Source organism: Aquarana catesbeiana, linkage group LG02 (genome assembly GCF_042186555.1).
Source record: "Aquarana catesbeiana isolate 2022-GZ linkage group LG02, ASM4218655v1, whole genome shotgun sequence".
NCBI lineage: Eukaryota > Metazoa > Chordata > Amphibia > Anura > Ranidae > Aquarana > Aquarana catesbeiana.
In genome coordinates this window covers 535,382,064-535,402,863 of record NC_133325.1, presented here as the reverse complement: position 1 = coordinate 535,402,863, position 20,800 = coordinate 535,382,064, and the positions used below count along the sequence as shown (strand labels likewise).

The following is a 20,800-nucleotide window of genomic DNA, read 5'->3' as shown; positions in this document are numbered from 1 at the left end:
AGGGGGGGACCCTCCTGCCTCAGAGCCGTCTTTGCAGCTCAAGCCCTCTTGGACAAAACTGCTGACCTCATATTGGGCCATCCTTTGATCCTCCTTGCCCCTCATGACATAACTGCTATACTAAACCAAGTACAGCCCAAACACCTGTCCTCGGAGAGGCACCTCAGACTTCAGTGTGCTTGTGCCTTGCTTCTCCCCGATAATATCACCATCCTCCGATGTGATACCCTTAACTCATCCACTCTGCTTCCTCTTCTCGAGGGGGGAACTTCCTTGGAGAATGATCCTCACCTCACCCACTCATGACTGCTTCGAAGTGATGAAGATGGAGACATCACACCTACCGACAGTCAGTGAAACAGCCCTTGAGAATCCTGACTTGACAATTTTTGTGGACGGTTCCAGGTATGCAGACAGCACTGGATGGTACCACACAGGATAAGCAGTCACCACCGAAGATACAGTTCTTCAGGCTTCAGCATTACCTTCCTCCATGTCTGCTCAGGAAGCAGAACTCCAGGCCCTAACCATGGCATGCAAGTTGCTAGAAGGAAAAAGAGCCAACATCTATACAGATTCGAGATATGCCCTTGACGTTGCCCACGATTTCGGCATCATCTGGAAAACCAGAGGGTTCCTAACAGCAGCAGGTACATCGGTAAAACACAGTGCAGCTATCAAGGACTTAATGGATGCCTTACTCCTCCCAGCACAAGTGGCCATACTTAAGGTGAGGGCACATGGCAAATTGGTATCTCAAGAAGCACGGGGCGCGGGGGGCGTGACCGGATGTGGGAGTGAGAGGAGGGGTGAGCGAACTCCCCCCAGCCCGATGCCTCCGTGTCTATAGCAATTCGCTCCAGCGCCTCCGACCTGGCTGCGAGCGATCTCTCCCCCTACAGGACCCTGTGCCTACCCAGCTGCTCGGCGTGACGCCGGAACATTAGCCTAGCCGCTCAGGAGAAGCTGTACCCTGATCCTTCGGAAGTGGAGAGGAGGAGCTCTGGCTCCCTGCTTGGGGCGGTTGCCCGGGCGACGGCTAAGGCTTCACTATCAGAGGAAGGAGACGGTGGGGACGGCGTGTACTCACAGAGAAAGGAGCCACCAACAGGAGCGTCCCTGTGCTGCCCAGGTACCCGGCAGCGTTAAGGTATCAGCTTTTGTGACCATACTAGCGGGCGTGCTGGAAGTGGACTGTCTCTCCCCTCTCCCCAGGGATTAGCCTAAATGCCGTGGATGAAGGGGGAGAGGAGGTACAGGTGAGCTCAGCCAGCCTGATTTATCATCATTCTGTGACCTGTCCTGAGCCCAGGCAGGTTCAAGCAACCTGTTGCACTATTTTATAGTGACTTGTGCATATTTGGGAAAAGTTACTTTCTGATGGTTGGGTGAGGGCTATATTAATAAGGGATACTACTGAGTTTGTAACTGCACTGAGTGAAGAGAAAAGGAGCAGGGGAAGAGATTGGAGAGGGGGGGGGAAATACTAACCCCACGAGCGGCTAAACCCTTTTATATATCCCCCCGGCTCATACAACAAGCCATGACTAGAAAAAAGGGAGAGGAATTACAACAACAGGACAATACTGGATCCCAAATGACCCGTACTTCAAAAGAAAAGGCGAATCAGGCAGCAGTCGCAGCAGCGGCCAAACTGGAAAAATTTGCTCACCCCTCCACTTCATCGCCACCTAAAAACACTCAGCAGCACCAGGACAGGTCGCAAGTAGGGGGCTCAGGGGACAGAAAGAGCCTAGGAAAGGGACCAACTGCAATGCACACAACGAAAATGGCGATTAGTAAAGGTACCACGGGCGACCCCGTGGGACTAGCAACCAGTAATGCCGCTGCGCAAAACGCACCAGCAGACGGTGAACCCACGCTGAAGGACGTTTTATGTGCTGTCAATTCCTGTAAAGCCTCTTTAAGCGACCTGAGCGACCAGCTGACGGGACTAAAGGAAGAGATTATTAGGGTAAGCCAAGAACTGCAAAGGGTAACAACTAGAACATCTGAATTGGAGGAGAGAGTAAGCCAGGTTGAGGACGACTTAACCCCACTGAAGCAAGATATCAAGTCACTAAAAACGCAGATGGGCCTATACAAAGCGAAAATGGAGGAAATCGAAAATAGGTCCCGTAGGAACAACGTGAGAGTGGTAGGCCTACCGGAGCGGTGTGAGGGTCCTCACCCCGAGGAGTTCTTGGAGAAGTGGCTTAGGGGTATATTTGGGACGGAAACTTTCTCCCATCTTTTTGCAATTGAGAGAGCCCACAGAGTGCCAACCAGGGCCTCGCCATCAGGGGGGCACCCTAGGCCAATAATAATGAAGCTCTTTAACTATAGAGATAAGGCAATATTGATGCGTAGGGCCAGAGAACTGGGGGATATTCTGTATAACGGAGTCAAGATCTCATTTTTTCCTGATTATTCCCCAGACCTCCAGAAACGAAGGGCTGAATATAGGGATATTAAGCGTAGCTTACGGACTTACAATATAGAATACGCCCTGCTATACCCTGCACGGCTGCGCATCACTGCCTTGGGATCTACCCATTTCTTTGATACAACAGCAGGGGCAACAAAATGGCTGGAAGACAATAAAATGGGCCTACAGAGTTAAGGGTTAAAAAAAGGTTATTTAAACCTGGACAGGAAAGGAGGAAAACGCAACTTTTTCTTTTTTCTTTTTTCGATTTTTGTTCATTTTTTTATTTTTCCTTTTTTTTTTTTTTTCTTCCCTTCTTTTTTCATAGTAATTAGCAGTTGACACGGGGGCGGGGGGTTGGGGGGGGGCACGAGAGTGGAGGCACGGATGAAGGATGTGATTCCACTAGCTGTGTATGTTGTTTTGTGGGCTTGGAAATGGGTCGTGGGTGGGGGGGCGGGGGGGATGAGCGTGGTAGCGAGTCACAATGTAATTTATCAGCATATGTGTGGGGAGTCACTTCTTGTATGGTTGGGAGGGGGGAATAGGGTCACAAGCGTAGCCCCCAGGGCTAGCCTAATTAGGCAGGGGGGGGATCACGAATAAGGGTGGGAAGAAGGGGGGGGGATAAAACTGCAGGCGGGTGGGAAGGGGGGTTCACAGTGAGTCATAGGGATAGGCAACGGTGTAAATGCAAGGTATATACAGTTATGAAGAGTTGGTTCACAAAAACAAATGTAATGTATATTAGCACAATGGTTTGTATTTGCAGCTAGGAATTGTAGGGGGGGGGATCCCCGGACGCGGGGGCCCCCTGCCCCCCTCTCACCTTATTTTTTCTCACTTTTTTTCTGTATTTTTTTCTCGCTTACACAACCACAGAGTTCACGACGAGCCCGGTACCCATAAATGCACAAACAAACTTTTTTTTTCTTTTCCCCCTTTTCTTTTTTTTTTTTTTTTTTTTTCCCTCTTGCTTTTTCTCGTTTCTCCTTTTTAGATGCCTTTTAAAACGTTAAGGATAGGTTCCTGGAATATCAGGGGCATGGGTGATCCTACCAAAAGGGCAGCGGTATTTTTGGCAATGGAAGCTCACGGCGTTGAAATGGCTTGTCTGCAGGAAACCCACCTTACTAATGATACCAAACTACAGGCTCGGAACCACAAATTCCAAGAACAGTATCACTCAGTTCACACCTCATACTCAAGAGGGGTGAGCATATTGGTGGGGAGAGGTATCTCGTTTTCCTGCAGGGAAGCCAGAATAGACGCACTGGGTCGCTATATTTTTCTGAGCTGCGTTGTGGAAAATCAGCCCCTGGTGTTAGCAAATATTTACATCCCCCCTCCGTTTAAAACAGAGATCATTCTGGACCTGCTGGAGTTTGTGGAGAGCAAAGTAGACGTACCGATCATATTAGTAGGGGATTTTAATACAGTTTTGGATAATAAATTGGATCGGTTCCCGCCCATGAACCGGGCGGAAAGGCTATCAGAGGGCCGCTTAGGCCAACTCCTGGAGGAAGTTGGGTGGTGCGATCTATGGAGATCCCACAGCCCAAACATCCGACAGTACTCCTGTTATTCAGGGACGCACTCTACTCTCTCGCGCATAGACATGGCGATAGGCAACAGGGATGCTATGCAATTAATAGGGAACATAGAGTATAAGCCGAGGGGCATTTCAGATCACTCACCCTTGATCCTGACTCTGAACCTAGCTGCTAAATCTAGCCATAAAAGGTGGACAATAAAACCATTATGGTTGGACTTAATAAACAGCCCAGTAGAAGTAACCTCTAAATTAAAAGAGTTTGTAATGTTTAACTCAGGCTCAGCCCCTGTGGGGGTAGTGTGGGATACTTTAAAAGCGTTTCTTAGGGGACTGCTACACCAGCAGGTTGTCATAACTAAGAAAATGTCAAGGGAATGGGAAGAGAGGGCCAGTAGGGAAGCTATGGAGTCTGAAGCACAATACGTGGCGGACCCAACTCCGGAAAAACAGGCGCTATGGCTCAGTAGACAACAAGAGTATAGAGAAGTAATCAATAGAAGAGTAGAAAATAAAAGACTCTTCCAGAAGCAAAATTATTTTGGTGAAGGGGAGAAAGTGGGCCGGATGTTGGCACTTATAACCAAATCTAACCTATCCCCATCGGCCATTTTCTCAATTAAGACACCGCCTGGAGAAATTACTTCCGACCCCGCCAAGGTCCTAGAGACTTTTTCGGCGTTTTACAGGGATCTGTACAGGTCGCGCAGGGGGTCGGACCGGCGCGTTATGAACAGGTTTATAGAAGGGGTGGAGCTGCCCGTGCTCTCGGAAAGGGACAGGAGCGAGATGGATTCTCCCCTGACCCTGGAGGAGTTGCAAAAGGCCGTCGCGGAGCTGTCAGGCCAGAAATCTCCAGGCCCGGACGGTTTGCCATTGGAGGTCTATAGAAAGTATGGGGAGGTGCTACTTCCGGAGCTTCTAAAAGTACTGGAGCAGTCGACCAAGGACGGAAGGCTACCTTTGTCGATGTCGGAGGCCGATATAGTGGTGATACCAAAGGAGGGGAAAGATTTATCGGAAGTCTCTTCATATAGACCAATTTCATTACTGTGTTCGGACGCTAAGATTGTTGCAAGGGTACTGGCATCCAGACTAAATAAATGCATTACAAAACTTGTACATCCAGACCAATCGGGGTTTATTCCCGGTCGGTCTACTAGTACCAATATTAGACGGGCCTACTTGAACCTTCAGGTACCGGCGGAGAATGCGGGGTCTAGAGCCATACTGTCCTTGGATACCGCCAAGGCCTTCGATAGCCTGGAGTGGGAATATCTCTGGTGGGTCCTGGAGAGGTTTGGATTCGGCCCCGTATTCATCAGCTGGTTAAAAACCCTATATAACCATCCAAAGGCAAGACTCGAGGTAAACAATGACTACTCGGAAAGCTTCCCCCTTGAAAGAGGAACCAGGCAGGGCTGCCCCTTGTCCCCTTTGTTGTTTGTCTTGGCTATGGAGCCATTGGCGGGAGCGGTGAGATCATCAGCCGATCTGCAGGGCTTTCATAGGAAAGGCGAGGAAGAGAGAATAGCGCTTTTTGCGGACGATGTTTTATTCTTCCTTGGGGACACGATCTCCTCATTAGAGAAAGTAGTCCATTTGGTGGAGGACTTTGGTAAATTCTCAGGTCTGACCATTAACTGGGAGAAATCATCGCTCCTGCCGGTTGACCCATTGGCCAGTCCTATCCCAACGAGCCTACCTCAATTAAGAGTCACGGGGAAAATGAAGTACCTTGGCGTTGTGTTGTCTAGGGACCCCGACACGTTCATTGAGGACAACTTGGTCCCTCTTCTTTTGAAATTTAAAAAAAAATGTGACATCTGGTGTAGACTCCCTCTCTCCACAGCGGGTCGGGCTAACTTGATTAAAATGGTATGGCTGCCTCAGTTGTTATACCTGCTCCACAATTCCCCAGTGTGGATTGGGGAGAAGTGGTTCCAAAGAATTCAGTCCCTCTTTAGGGAATTAATTTGGAAAAAAGGGCAGGCCAGGATAGGCCTACAAAAACTGCAGTGTCCTGCCACGGAAGGGGGATTGGGGATCCCCCACCCGTTTGCCTATTTTTTGGCGGCCCAACTACAACAACTTGGTGGATGTGCCACTGATGGAGGGGGAGGCAAGAGTGTCCAAATTATTTTGCAGGGAAGCCCTCATAGTTCATTAGTTGAAGCACTGGAGGCAGACTCGCTACAACGAGAGACCCCAACACTTAAAATGATTACTAAGGTCTGGCAGACAGCCAAGCGAGTAATGGGGTACAAGGGAATCTCAGAATATTCACCAATTTGGAACAATAGGTTCCTGCAGGAATTACTATCAGTCGATAGGAACAAGTTGTGGGAAAGGAGCGGGATACGCCGGCTGACGCAGCTATATGAGGGGGACACCCTGAAATCCTTCGAGGAACTGAGGCACGAATACGGGTTGCCAAACCGAGTATTTTATAGCTACCTACAGATTAGACATGCCTTGAGCAAACAGTTCGGAAGGCAACCCCTTATATGGTGCAAGATCCCATTATTACAAGCAACAATAAAATCAGAGACCTCTAAGGGGTTAATCACAATGATATATATCCAACTAATAAAGAAAATAAACACACAGGTAGGTTCTTTTGGGGGTAGGGACAGGTGGGCGGCCGACGTGGGGGAAATCACGGATACAGAGTGGAAAAGGATTCTGGAACTTGGACCAGAGGTGTCGGTCTCTCCCTCACAAAAAGCTTCTCACCTGATGCTGCTGCACAGATCCTACTATACACCGAAAAAGCTTTTTATCTTTGGCCGCAGAAGTAGCGACGAGTGTCCTAGATGTAGAAACACAGGCGACTTAATCCACATGTTCTGGAGGTGCCCAAAATTAGCTAGGTACTGGCCTGAGATTTTAAAGAAAATAAATACCACGCTTAAAATTAATTTAGGGTTAGATCCCAAGACATGCGTGCTGGGACATGTGACTAACGGACTGAGAGACAGTAGTACGGTGGTAGCGGCAGCAAGATGTTTGTTCCAGGCCAGGAAACTAATTGCACAGTCTTGGCAGTCAAGAACTCCCCCCACCCCGGAAGACTGGATCAGAACTGTCAACTCCACAGTGTGGAGTGAAAGAACATTCTACACTAGGTTAGGCAACCATAACAAGTTTGTAAGAATGTGGAACCCGTGGATTCAGGCAATGCCTTGTCCGCTAGCAGTGTTACCCTAGTGTTGAACACATCTGCCTCCCCCATCGATGGGGCTAGGCCGAGCGAGTAGTAGCTTAGAGGTCAGAGCTGAGAGAGAACAATGTATTGAACTAACTCTGGCCATTGAATGCGCTTTGGAAACTTGAGGGCTCAACAAGGGGGGGTTAAAGGGGGGAGGGGGGGTTAAAGGGGGGAGGGGGGGTGGGTGCATTAGTGAGAGAAGTATCAATGCATTAATACGCACAATAGTAATATGTGGGCGTGCGGCTTCCGGTTTTGAGAGGTAGGATGTTGGTTTCATACTTTGTACTGCCGCACCTCTATAATTAGCTACATTCTGAAATGCATTTGGTTATACAATACCTCACTTAAAAAAAACAAAAAAAAAAAAACCTTCGAATGGCCACAATGATGTGACTGGATTAGAGACATATATGAATATCACTCTGAAAGAAGTCTCTGGATAAAGTTAACTGATGTGGCAAAGAAAAAAAAAGAAAAAAGAAAAAAAAAAAAAAAGAAGCACGGGGCAATCACCTGGCAGATACTGCTGCAAATGGAACGCGAGAAGTGGTCAGCAGAGGGAATGCACCCATCCTGGGTGACCCAATAGATGCCCCTAAAAAGACTGTGCAAACCACCATGATTCTACAAAACCCTCCTGTGAACAGGACCCACCTCAAGGAGCAACAGGAGGCAGCTGACAAAGAAGAAAAAGAAGTGTGGATCAAAAAAAGGAGCCACAGAAGTTGAAGGAATCATGGAAATAAACAAGAGACCGTGTCTGCCATGATCAATGTTTCCTGCAGTGGTACAGTGGGCCCACGGGGCCTCTCAGCTGCCAAAAACCTTGATGAACGCCCTGGTCAACAAATACTACTTGGCTCCGGGGATCACCCCACTCACCAACAACTTCTGCAAGTCGTGCACCATCTGTGCTAAGTGCAATCCTGGAAGAACAGAGAAGGTACCTTTGAAGCATCTAGCAAAAGCCCAGTACCCCTTCCAAAGGATACAGATCGACCACATCCAGATGCCGAAGAGTGGCTGATATGAATTTGCATTGATTGTCATTGACATGTTCTCTGCATGGCCAGAAGGCTATCCTGTTACCAACATGATGACAAAGACCACAGCTAAAAGACTTTTAACGGAAATAGTGTGTAGATATGGTGTCCCAGAGGTCAAAGAGAGCGATCAGGGGCCGGCTTCACAGCCTCAGTGACCAAGGAAATATGGCCAGCTTTAGGGGTCACACTAGCTTTCCACACCCCATACCATCCTCAAAACAGTGGGAAGGTGGAAAGATTGAATGGCACAATAAAATCTAGAATGCTAAAAATGTCTCAGGAAACGGGAATGAGTTGGCCAGACAGCCTACCCATTGCCTTATTCAGTGTTAGGTACACTCCAAGGGGAAACCATGGCCTGTCACCCTATGAGATATTGTTTGGTTCAGCCCCCAGACTGGGTTGTTACTTCCCACAGCAATTACAGATCCAATCTGATCTATTGGAGGAGGGGGGAGAGGTGCTGCGCTAACCAGAACAGTGGGTTGCTGGGTATAATCTCTGCATAAAATCAATTAAACAGCATGCTGATACCCCATTGTGAATAAAATCGCATAAATTTATATAAACACTGAATTAACCCGTATCCATTCGCAAGTGTTTTCTTCCATTCCAGATCTTGAGTTAGATACAGAAAAGCACAAGCTGGTTCCCGGTGATTGGGTCCTGATAAAGAAGTTTGTGAGAAAACATACTCTTGAACCCAGATATGATGGTCCTTTCCAGGTTCTCCTAACAACTGCCACATCAGTTAAGGTGGCCAGGAAGAACACGTGGTTGCACGCCTCCCATTGCAAGAAAGTCCCTGTACCTGAGGAAGAGGTCGAGGGGACCAAATGATTCTGTATATCCTTTCATTGTAATCATTGCTCAGGCACAAGAGGTAGCAATCAAACAAAAAGATGGTATAACACAATTCTGGTATAACTCATCCAATACACATGTTGCCACCTTTATATCCACTTATGAACAGATAATTCCAAGTACTATGTACAAGATCCGGTCCTGGGATGAAACAGTAATGCCCCGTACACACGGTCAGATTTTCCGATGAAAAATATCCGATCGGAGCGTGTTGTCGGAAATTCCGACCATGTGTGGGCTCCATCGGACATTTTCCATCGGATTTTCCAACACACAAAGTTGGAGAGCAGGAGATAAAATTTTCCGACAACAAAATCCGATCGCGTCAATTCAGACCGTGTGTGGCCTGTTCCGACGCACAAAGTGCCACGCATGCTCAGAAGAAATTCCAAGACGGAACAGCTCGTTCTGGTAAACTTAGCGTTCGCAATGGATACAGCACTTTCGTCACGCTGCAATGTTAAAAATGGTTTAATACAGCGCACTCTCTTCTTCTTTATAATGTGACAAGAATAAAGTAGTTTTGCTGCTCATATTCACACACACTTCTCACAAACTTATTTCGTTACTATTTATCGTGATTCCCTCAATATATTTTGATTTCTCACATCTGACAACATATTTTTGTATATTTTTTATATATATTTTGGCTTTAATGTAGATTCTTTTTTTGTGTTTTTATTTTTTTTATGTTTTTTTTTTTTGGGGGGGATTTTGATTTGTACTCCCGAAAATGTTTGTGTGTGTTTTTTGTGATAAGTTCCCACAACACCATTGATATGTTGTTCTATTTAATCTGTAGGAGATTGTTTGGTGTTGGTGTCCCTTGTAATTTCACATTTTATGTTAGAAATGTACCTGAATCATCACCAACAAACTGTCCTTTTTGGATGAAAACACACACAGGAGAGTATAATTTCCCTAAAAAAATTTTATTAAGGGCTCACAACTAAACAAAGAGGGAGGCAACGCTGGAGAAACTGCAGAAGTGGGTGAAGCCTTGGACCCCCAGGGCAGACATCAACTATTTTTACGCAAAATTGGTGGCCTGAGGAGTCCTTATCTAAGGGAGGGCAGTTTGGTCCAGCAGTCCCAGAGATCATGAACAGCAGCAGATGACATCTGTGTCCCCAGGCTGTGGTCATACGAGAGACTGCAGCTTTTGTCAGACCAGACTGAACCCAGGGCAATCACTTTCTTGCCTTCCTTCCACGCTTCCTTACACGCGGTGGCTCTGGTGGTGGAGTTGTGGCAGCAGAAGGAGGAGGATGGTCCAACTCAACCACGTTGGTCTTGGGTGTTACTTCCCCACTCACCCCCTTACGTAGGACTTTGTACATAAGGTCCTCACAGAGCTTGCGTTGACCCTCCTGCATGCCCTGCAATTTGGTGGCAGCCATGCAGGCAAAGGCCTCTTCAGGAGTTGGTAAGGCTCGTAGGGACGCCGAAGCCTCCTGGATCAGCCTGAACGCAGAATCCTGCACGGGACTCGGAGTGGCCTTCCTGGCTCGTTTATATGGCAGGTGGAGGGGAGGGACCTGAGACTCACTCAGGCTGCGACTGGTCCCATCTTCTCCTGGCTGACACTTAGCCCCGCCTCCTCCTGGCTGCCACTAATCCCCGCCTCCTCCTGACTGCCACATTCCACAACCTCCTCCTGGCTGAGGTCTTCCTGTGTATGAAAAAGGGACATAGTTTTAGTTTTTTATTCATCAATCACACACAATTTTCACCTCCTGACTGCTGCAAATTGAATGTTAACAAATATAAAAGACTATCCTTCTGAGCCCAGCTTTTTTCATTCCTGTCCCAATTTTGGGTGCCCACTACTGTCTATTGATATGTAAAACACTTTCAAGCAGCAATTAGTGATCAATAATAACATCTAGTAAACATAATTTATTTATTGACCAGAAATCTGTAGAAGAATGCTATACCTGGCTCCAGCTGGGCTCCTCCACTTCTTCCTGGCTGGAAGGCCCAGGTTGGACATCGGAAGCCTCAGCTGGTATGGAAGGAAGCGTGGAAGGAAGAGTGGAGAGGGATTCCCTGACTTCAGTGTGGTCTGACAGAAATCGCAGTCTCTCATAGTACCACAGCCTGGGGACATAAACGTCATCTGCTGCAGCTCCGGATCTCTGGGAATCTGTGACCTTCTTGCGCTCCCTAAGATATGTGCTCCTCAGGCCACCAATTTTGGTTTTTAAATAAGGGATGGTTGCTGTGGGGACCACCGGCTTCACCAACTCCAGCAGTTTCTCCAGCACTGCCTGCCTCTTCTGTTTGTGATTATAGTGGGGGTGTCTGACCTGCCACAGACAGGGCAGGTCCCTGTATTTGTCAATGAACAGGGGCAGGAAATTGTGGTCGTTGAACCCATCCATTTTCTCTGCAAGACACAACACAAGACAAACCCTAATGTCAGGCCAAACTCCCCTAATCTTGTTACAATATAGGCTTCCACTTCGAAGCAGTATAGGCGCAAATTTAGATCTTACCTTCGTTATCACGATCGGCGTCTCTGATGCTCCTTCCTCCGCTCACAGATCGTACGTAATACGCACGTGTGTTACGCTTTATACACACTGCGCATGCGTATAACTCCGCCCGCCCCTGACGTTCTTTCTAGTCTATTCCCCGCCCCTTTTCGTTCAGCGCAGTGGGGGATGAGCACATGGCGGATAGACAGCAGGTGCGTGCTAATTGTAGCAACGAGGACGAGGAGGAGAGGCCGGATCCGGACACGTCCCGATCCAGAAGGAGATTTAAGGACTCAAATATGTCCTTTGGGGAGATGTTGGAGATGGTAGACATCCTGAAGAGGGCCGACTATGACGGAAAGTATGGGCCTTACCCCAACCCCAATGTCAGAAAGGCCAAGATCATGGCGAAAGTGGTCAGGAGTCTGCACCGGAATTTCGGGGTACGACGATCTAAAGATCAGCTCAGGAAAGGTGGTCGGACCTCAAATTATGAGAACATGAGCAGTACAGAAAGATCCGGAGAGTGCTGCAAAAAAGTAAGTAGTTGTGCTGTGTTCCTATTCTTTATGTTTATTACGTTCGTGCTGCTCCATGTGCTTTTAGGAACTGTTGTACAGTTTAAAATGGCAACTTTCATGTTCATGGGCACATTATTCGTTCGGATCAAACATTTTTCGTTCAAACTATAAAATACCATTGTTTAGCCCATAGGCATTTGGCCACCATTTTGACGCCCTATACTTGTCTTCAAAGAATTGGGTTGTGTAGATGGCTTTGTTACTAGAATGAAATGCAAAATAGATTCTGTGTAAGGAGAGGACACTGAGCAGCTGTTTTCACATCTGGACAATGGAGCACTAGTGTGGGACAAAAGAACACCATTTTTATTAGGGGGCCACACAGGTGCTCCAGTGTATACTATAGGGGGGGGCTACATCTGTGAAGCTTGTACAAAACAGGTAAAGTATTGCATGTTGACAAAGGACACTAAAAAAGCTACATCTTGGAACTCTGCTAAAATTGACAATTGTACCTCACTTCCAAGCAATGTTTCATCTTTATAGTTCTGCCATCAAATATCTGTGTGCTAAGTATACCATTTTTGGTTTACATAGGGGATAAAAGACTCGGAGGACACCCCTCATCCGAGGAGACCAGAGCCCCCCCCCCCTGGAAGAAGGGGAAATCCCCCCAACACAAGCTGAGCAGGAGGAAGAAGATGTGGTGGAACTAGTCACCACAACAGTTGAGTGTCTGCGACCACAGGCTCAGATAAGAGATGGATGGTGGCATTTTTTTGAAACCTAATTTATTTTGGGGTTCCTCTCTTTTTAGGTGATCATGAGGGTGTGGATCCAGATCCTTTCACATCCGAAAGTGCCCAGATCCTAATCGGGGAGATCATGGGGTGTAATTTACAATTGGAAATCATCAAGCAAAACATCAATGATGTTATTCCAAAAAATAAAAACATCATTGATGTTTTGGGGCGAGTTTAAAGCCCCTCCAAATCGCTTTCTTCTTTTGTGTGCTACAATGTGCTAAATGTGTGTTTTTGTGATTTTTCCCAAAGCCAAATTTGGAGGATGCACACAGTGTGTCAACATGTGCTATCTGCCATCACGGGAGATCAATGGACGCGTTTTGGGGGTGCAACCCCTTCCTCAATAATAAAGTAGCTGAGAGGAAGGGCTTGCTCCCCCAAAACACATCCCTTGATCCCCCATGATGGCAGCTAGCACATGTTGACATTGGTAAATTGGTGTGCATCTTCCAAATTTGGCTTTTCCAGGGGTGATTTCCCCCCATCTGAACGCAATATCAAACACAGTTCCTAATTACTCGTGTCTGATATTGCCTTCAAATTCGACCAAAATTGACGTTTGTAAGTTCAAGATTTGTGTCTTTTCTTGTTGGTTTTACACAGGCCTGTTTTATCTAAAATGGACATTTTGAGTTTGGATAATGCCACCACAAAAATTGGTATACCACAAACATGTTGGTATACCAACATGATTGTAAATGCACATGTGATTGTGCAGGTATTAAAAAGATTGTTAATCAAGAATGTGTGGATTATTGTCTCAACGCTACAACACTTTTGGGGTGATGTAATTGTTGTTTTCTGCGAAAATGGGGGTTATTTCCTAAGGGCAAATCCACTTTGCACTACAAGTGCAGTTTCAGTGCAGTTGCAAGTGCACTTGTAGTGAAATGTGTTTTTGCATTTTGTAAATAACAGCCAACAGTGCTTTGTATAAGGTTACACAATCACGCCATTTTCTTCACTCAAAACATTTCTGTCAGGGTCAGCTAAAACAAACACAAGCAGTAAATGTCCACAAAGAATTTCTTTTTTTTTTTTATTATAAAAAGGCTTCACAGATTGTCTGGCATATTGATAGCCCCCCTACCCGCAAAGAACTCCAGGTAGCGTAACCGGACATCACAGGCACTCAGGGAGGGCAAGCCAGGACGGCCACTTTCAAGCGCGTGTGGTTTGATGTATCATTCCGGCCTCAGGCCCAACTGAGCCAGCATAGTTGGCCGAATGTTTCCTTAAAAAGTTATGGAGAACACAGCACGAAAGTATAATATGGTTCAGTTTATACTCCGCCATATGGATGGGTGTCATAAATAGGCGGAACCGGCTGGCCAGGATTCCAAATGTGTTCTCCACCACTCTTCGGGCTCTGGCCAGCCGGTAATTAAAAACCCTCTGTTCCGGGGTGAGGGTCCTCATTGGGAATGGCCGCATCAGGTGGTCCCCCAGCGCAAACGCTTCATCAGCAACGAACACAAATGGGAGTCCTTCAACATTGTCCTCTGGAGCTGGCAAGTCCAAGCTGCCATTCTGGAGACGCCTGTAGAACTCCGTCTGGGTGATGACTCCACCATCGGACATCCGGCCATTCTTCCCCACGTCCACATACAAGAAGTCGTAATTAGCCGACACCACCGCCAACATCACTATACTATTGAACCCCTTGTAATTATAATAGCACAACCCCAAGTTGGGTGGTGGGACGATGTGGACGTGTTTCCCATCAATTGCCCCTCCGCAGTTAGGAAAGTCCCACCGCTGGGCAAAGTGGGAGGCCACAGTCTGCCATTCCTGTGACGTGGAAGGAAACTGTTGAGGAAAAAACAATAAACATTACTATTTTTTCACAGAAACATGGCAAGCAGATTAGACACAAACATTATGGGGCAACCTCCAGATAGCATTTAGTAAGGGGAATTTAACAAGGCCAAAGTATAAGGTACACCTATCATATTCCCCCTCCCCCCCCTCTCATGGGCCATTTCTAACATTATAGGGGGGGAACTCTTGGACAGGTAACCCTCTTCACTTCATTGAGAGATGAATGCCTAAATAATGGGTATTACTTGGAACAGCCCCTCCTTAGTTACACTATTGGCAGACCACTGGACAGGTAAGAAGTGTCATAATACAAAGATATAAATACACATTGTACACATTTGAGGACATTTGGACATTCTGCTATTACCTATCAAGATAATAATAGGATCCAAAAACGTGAAACAGTACCATTGGAAAGTATACAGGCAGGCCCTTGCACTACATGCTTTGGGGAATTCATCCATAAATCTGAGCAGAAAAGAGATGGGTATAGTGTGTATGGGTTTGGCAAAGTCAGCAGATAGATGATTGAGGATAGAGAATTGGGATCAGCTGACTTAGCAGTTGGGGGAGGGAGGGTTACTAAAAATTATTTGGGGACACCAACAAAAAAAGCCTCTGGCACTCTGCCAGAATTTAAATCAAAAATAACATTTCCAAACATTTTAGGGGGTGTTTGGGGTAAAGCACTACTATGGAGCTGATAAAATACATTGTTAAGTGACTACATGAGGTGAATATAGGCCAGGAGACACCATGCTGGGGAGGTTATTGAAGGGCAAATATGTATGAAGGACCTAAAATAATAATTACATAAAAATCCAGCATGCATGAGAACAAAGGGGACATTCACAGCATATTACAATCATGGTAATTAGGGAATGAGGAAAGAAATACAATATATTAGCAAACATTCAATACAATAAAATGTGATATTAAAGGATAAAAATCTTACCTTCATATACTCCTTCTGTAGGACCTGTATGATGGCAGAACAGGTCTCTGGGATAATGATCCCCAGAGCCTGGGAGGAGATGCCTGTCGAGAACTTCAAGTCCTGCAGACTTCTCCCTGTCGCCAAATACCGCAGGGTAGCGACCAACCTCTGCTCCGGAGTGATGGCTTGCCTCATGCAGGTATCCTGCCTGCTGATATAGGGGGTCAGCGAAGCCAACAAACGGTGAAACACGGGGTCCATCATCCTGAGAAAGTTCCTGAAATCCTCATAATTATTCTCACGGATCTCACAGAGCAAAGGCATATGAGAGAACTGGTCACGCTGAAGCAACCAATTCTTGGTCCATGAACTCCTCCCCACCCTGCTCATGGACTGGACTTGTGTCAAGGTCAGGACCCCAACACCAAGCCCCCGCACAGCACGAACTCTACGAGGAGTACGCATATGCAACATGGCTAGAAAACGGTCGGCTGCTCAGAACACAGTAACAGAACGCACTGAAGAACAGCAAGGCCTGTGAAGAGCGACCTGAAAAACAGTAACGAACGAACAAGAATACAATGACTACTTAAAGTCACGCGGAACTTGCTTGCACGCACTGAAGAGCAGATACAAACCCACAAGCACAAACTGAACGGCAGAAAATGATCTGAAAGCCACGAGTCTGAAAAAGCGCGAATCGTCTCTCACCAAACTTTTACTAACACAAGATTAGCAAAAGGAGCCCAAAGGGTGCCGCGCTTGGTTCTGAACCGGCCTTTTCTAGTCTCGTCGTACGTGGTGTACGTGACCGCGTGGTTGGCGATCGGAAATTCTGACAACTTTGTGCGACCGTGTGTAGACAAAACAAGTTTGAGCCAACATCCGTCGGAAAAAATCCTAGGATTTTGTTGTCGGAATGTCCGAACAAAGTCCGACCGTGTGTACGCCCTATTAAGACCCATTGACTGTGTATGTATGCGTTACTGATTCCTATTGGGGTAACAACTGTGATTCCTGGGGAGCAGTGGGTTGGAACACTGGGGATACAAGCTGAGGGTACAAGCCTGAGAACGCCTTGAATAGAAAGGACAAAAATGGGAATTTACTCATAGATAGAATGACAATCAACAAACACACAGACCAGCATTTCACCAAGGAATTCAGGCTGACCATTGAGAATCCTGGCCCAGGAGACAGCGGGACCTATGTTCTGGGCCTTTGGTTGGGAAGTGGGTATCCCAGTTTTAGAAAGCCATTCCAACTGAAAGATATGTTCAATAACCCAGAGTGGGGAGTTCCCCAATCTACATCTAGCTCCAACCCCCTGAGGCCCCATATACAGACATTAAAAGATGTGGTAGCCATAGCAGACCCTACCTTTGAGGATACTATGGCTGCAGAAACCGGGTTCTCAGATGTCAACTTGTGGCTCGAGTGGATGAGGTACAGTGCAGGGAAACACGATAAGACCAATTAGTATGTGTGGGGGGGGGCTAGACCACATTTGGGAACGGTACCCCTGAACATACCCCCAGAACATGAGACATGAGCCTATTTACCACTAAACACTAACCACTAATCACTCTCTGTGTGAACACTGGAAGAAGGAATATCCCATAGTCACCAAGACCCCCAAGCCAGGAGAAGGTATCACCATATACCCTGGCAATTACACATGTTATGGAAGATATCACGGAGTGGGGAAACCCCTTGGGAATTTCACTAAGGGTTACTGTGGGTCTTACAGTGAGGCCTCTGCAGATCTGGTGCAAAATCAAGTCCAGTCTTTGGGAGACGTATACTGGATCTGTGGAGGCATGAAAATCAGAAGCAGATTGCAGGACAGTGGACAGGAGAATGTGCACTGGCAAAGACCATAATGCCTCTACATATTCTCTCAGAAAACCCAAAGCCAGATACAGAGATTCCCTAAAGAAACATTTGAGGCTCTGGAAAAGGATATCTCAATAGAAGAGGTCCAGCAAGTGATTACAGAATTAGCTCCAGGGAAAAGTCCAGGACCTGATGGGTGTACCACTAGATTTTACAAGTGTTTCCAGGATATAATTTCCCCCGTTTTGAAAAAAACATACAACTCTATATCCAACATTCAAGGCTTCGTACCACAAAGCACAGAAGCCCACATTACCTTAATTCCAAAACCAGAGAAGGATCACACGCTTTGTAAAAACTACCGGCCTATTTCTCTAACCAACATAGATATAAGGCTATATTCTAAAATTATTGCAAATAGAATAACACCAATCCTACCTAATTACATAAAATTAGATCAGGCTGGATTTATGAAAGGTAGAGAAACTAAAGATAATATCTTAACCACTTCAATACCAGGCACTTAGACACCTTCCCGCCCAGCCCAATTTTCAGCTTTCAGCGCTGTCGCAATTTGAATGACAATTGCGCGGTCATGCTACACTATACCCAAACAAATTTTTTTTCATTTTGTTCCCACAAATAGAGCTTTCTTTTGGTGGTATTTGATCACCTTTGCGGTTTTTATTTTTTGCGCAACAAATAAAAAAAGACCGAAAATTTTGAAAAAAAACAAGTTTTTCTTTGTTTCTGTTAAAACTTTTTGTAAATAAGTACGTTTTCTTCTTCAATGAGGGGCACTGATATGGCTGCACTGACGGGCACTGATACGGCGGCACTGATGGGCACCGATGAGGTGGCACTGATGAGGTGGCACTGACGGGCACTGATAGGTGGCACTGATGGGCACTGATAGGTGGCACTGGTATGCAGCACTGATGGGCACTCATAGGTGGCACGGATGGGCACTTATAGGCGGCACTGATGGGCACTCATAGGCGGCACTGATGGGCACTCGTAGGTGGCATTGATGGTTACTTATGGGTGGCACTGTTAGTTGGCACAGATGGGCACGGATGGGCACTGATAGATGGGCACAGATGGGCACTGACAGGTGGCATGAATGGACACTGATGGGTGGCACTGATGGCATTACTTGTTTGCAGTGATGCCCCTAAGGGTGGCATTGCTGGGCATCACTGCAACATAATTGTGCCAATCAGTGCCCATTTGTGGGCACTGATTGGCACAGATTTGGCACACTGGGCACATGTGGACGGCCATGGGGTACATACCTGGCCATCCACATGTTGCCCCTTCCCTGGTGGTCCTAGTGGCGATCCCTGGTGGTCCAGTGTGGTGATCTGCGGGGGGGCTGCGCTGATAAACAATCAGCACAGACCCCCCCTGCCAGGAGAGCCGCCAATCGGCTCTCCTCTACTTGCGTCTGTCAGACGCGAGTGAGGAAGAGCCGATCAACGGCTCTTCCTATTGACAGCGTGATCAGCCGTGATTGGACACGGCTGATCACGTGGTAAAGAGCCTCCGCCGGAGGCTTTTTACCAAGATCAGTGTAGCGGTGTGTGAGACTGACACACCGCTCCACCGATCGCCGCGATGCGCGCCCCCGGGGGCGCGCTGCGGCATGTTATCCTGCTGGACGTCATATGACGTCCAGTCAGGATAACAGAACCACTTCCCGGACGTCAATCCGCTATAGGGCGGGCGGGACGTGGTTAAAGACTTGTACACTGATAGAATTCGCCCAAAAAACAGCCACTGAAACATGTATGATGGCTGTAGATGCCGAAAAAGCATTTGATAGGATAGGGTGGGGCTTCTTGGAAGAAACACTAATACAACTCGGCATGGGTCCAATAATGCGTAGTAGGATCTCCGCTCTGTATTCCAACTCGAAAGCAAAAGTGAGATTAAGCAGCATATTATCAAAGGATATAAAATAACGAATGAAGAAGGGGGGACACAGGGAAGAGAGAAGGTGCTGCTCACCCCTGATGATTGAAACAAAAAAGAAAGAGACAAATTCCCCACTTGGGGTTTTTAGGCAGCAAAAAGAAGGGAAAGGGTGGAGAGCCAATTCATAAAAATGTATCTTTATTATACAAAAAACTTGAACACACTGGTTAAAAAGAATGAGCTCCCATGAGGTGTATATCAATGCATAACACTCAACACATACACTGTAAATATATATTCATGACAACATGACATGTAGGTTGACTTAGGCAAAATATAGATGGACCTGACGCGTTTCGACCTGTTCCAGGTCTTCTTCAGAGGTCAATTTTGCTAAAATTATATCAAGAGATGCATGTGTCAAAAAAAGTCAGTGTACATTGGAAACAAATACATAACATATCAATACAGCATATTTACCCAGTAGTGAGTGTTCTAAACCCAGGAGCTTCTTTGTTGGGTAGATCCCTTTAAGGTTAAGAAATTGCCCGTTCACCTTCCCCCGGAGGTCTCATGGCATCACCGCCGCAGCCCCCATTTCCAGGGGGAGGAAGATCCCAAAAAGATGTGACTTACAAGAGGTCACACTAAGAGGCACCCCCTATACGCAGGCCACCCAGGCGGTCAAATAGGGAAAACACCTGCAGTAACAACCCAAAGAAAGAGGAATAAAAAAGATATAAACAATGTATATTATGTATTGGTGTGCACTCCAACATAAAGTCTAATGGGTGCAAAAAGTGTATATATGTTTGTATCGGCCTGGTTATAAAAAACCAGGACTGCCTATATCCACCCACTACATGGGCCGTGGCCCATGCGTACTGGGTGTGTGTGTCTGTGCGTACAAAGATCCGCACAGACATATATGTGCGTGTATGCACACCCACATATATATACCATAATCATGGTTTAAATTGCCCATTTAGATATGAAAGATATGGCGGAGTGCACACTGAGGTAGAAAAATTATCTAAATTGAAAAGGAGGTAATAGAAAACGAATTAATACCTCAACCCTATAAAGGAGTGTAAGTAGAATAGGGAATGTGATTGATGAAGGGTGAAACAGGAAAGTGAAAAAAGTTATAAGGACCTGGGATATAAATCCCTGATGTGAACAAGGAGGTGTGTGAGAAGTGAACACACAACAATATAGTGAGAAACAAAAACCATTACAAAATAATAATAATGTGAAAGCCAGGTGAACAGTGCCCTCTAGTGAGGGAAAAAAAAAAAAAAAAAAAATTTTTTTATGTATCAAGTGTGCCAGGTAAATTACCTTATAAGCAAGATAAAAAACAGTGCAGAAATCACAC

General features: G+C 46.4%; 1 protein-coding gene across 4 annotated transcripts in view; it reads right to left on the bottom strand.

Moving 5' to 3' along the window:
- SLC6A17 (solute carrier family 6 member 17) overlaps positions 1-20,800 on the bottom strand; it is a 1,431,819-nt gene that overhangs the window by 1,058,382 nt on the left and 352,637 nt on the right. The window lies entirely within an intron of this gene.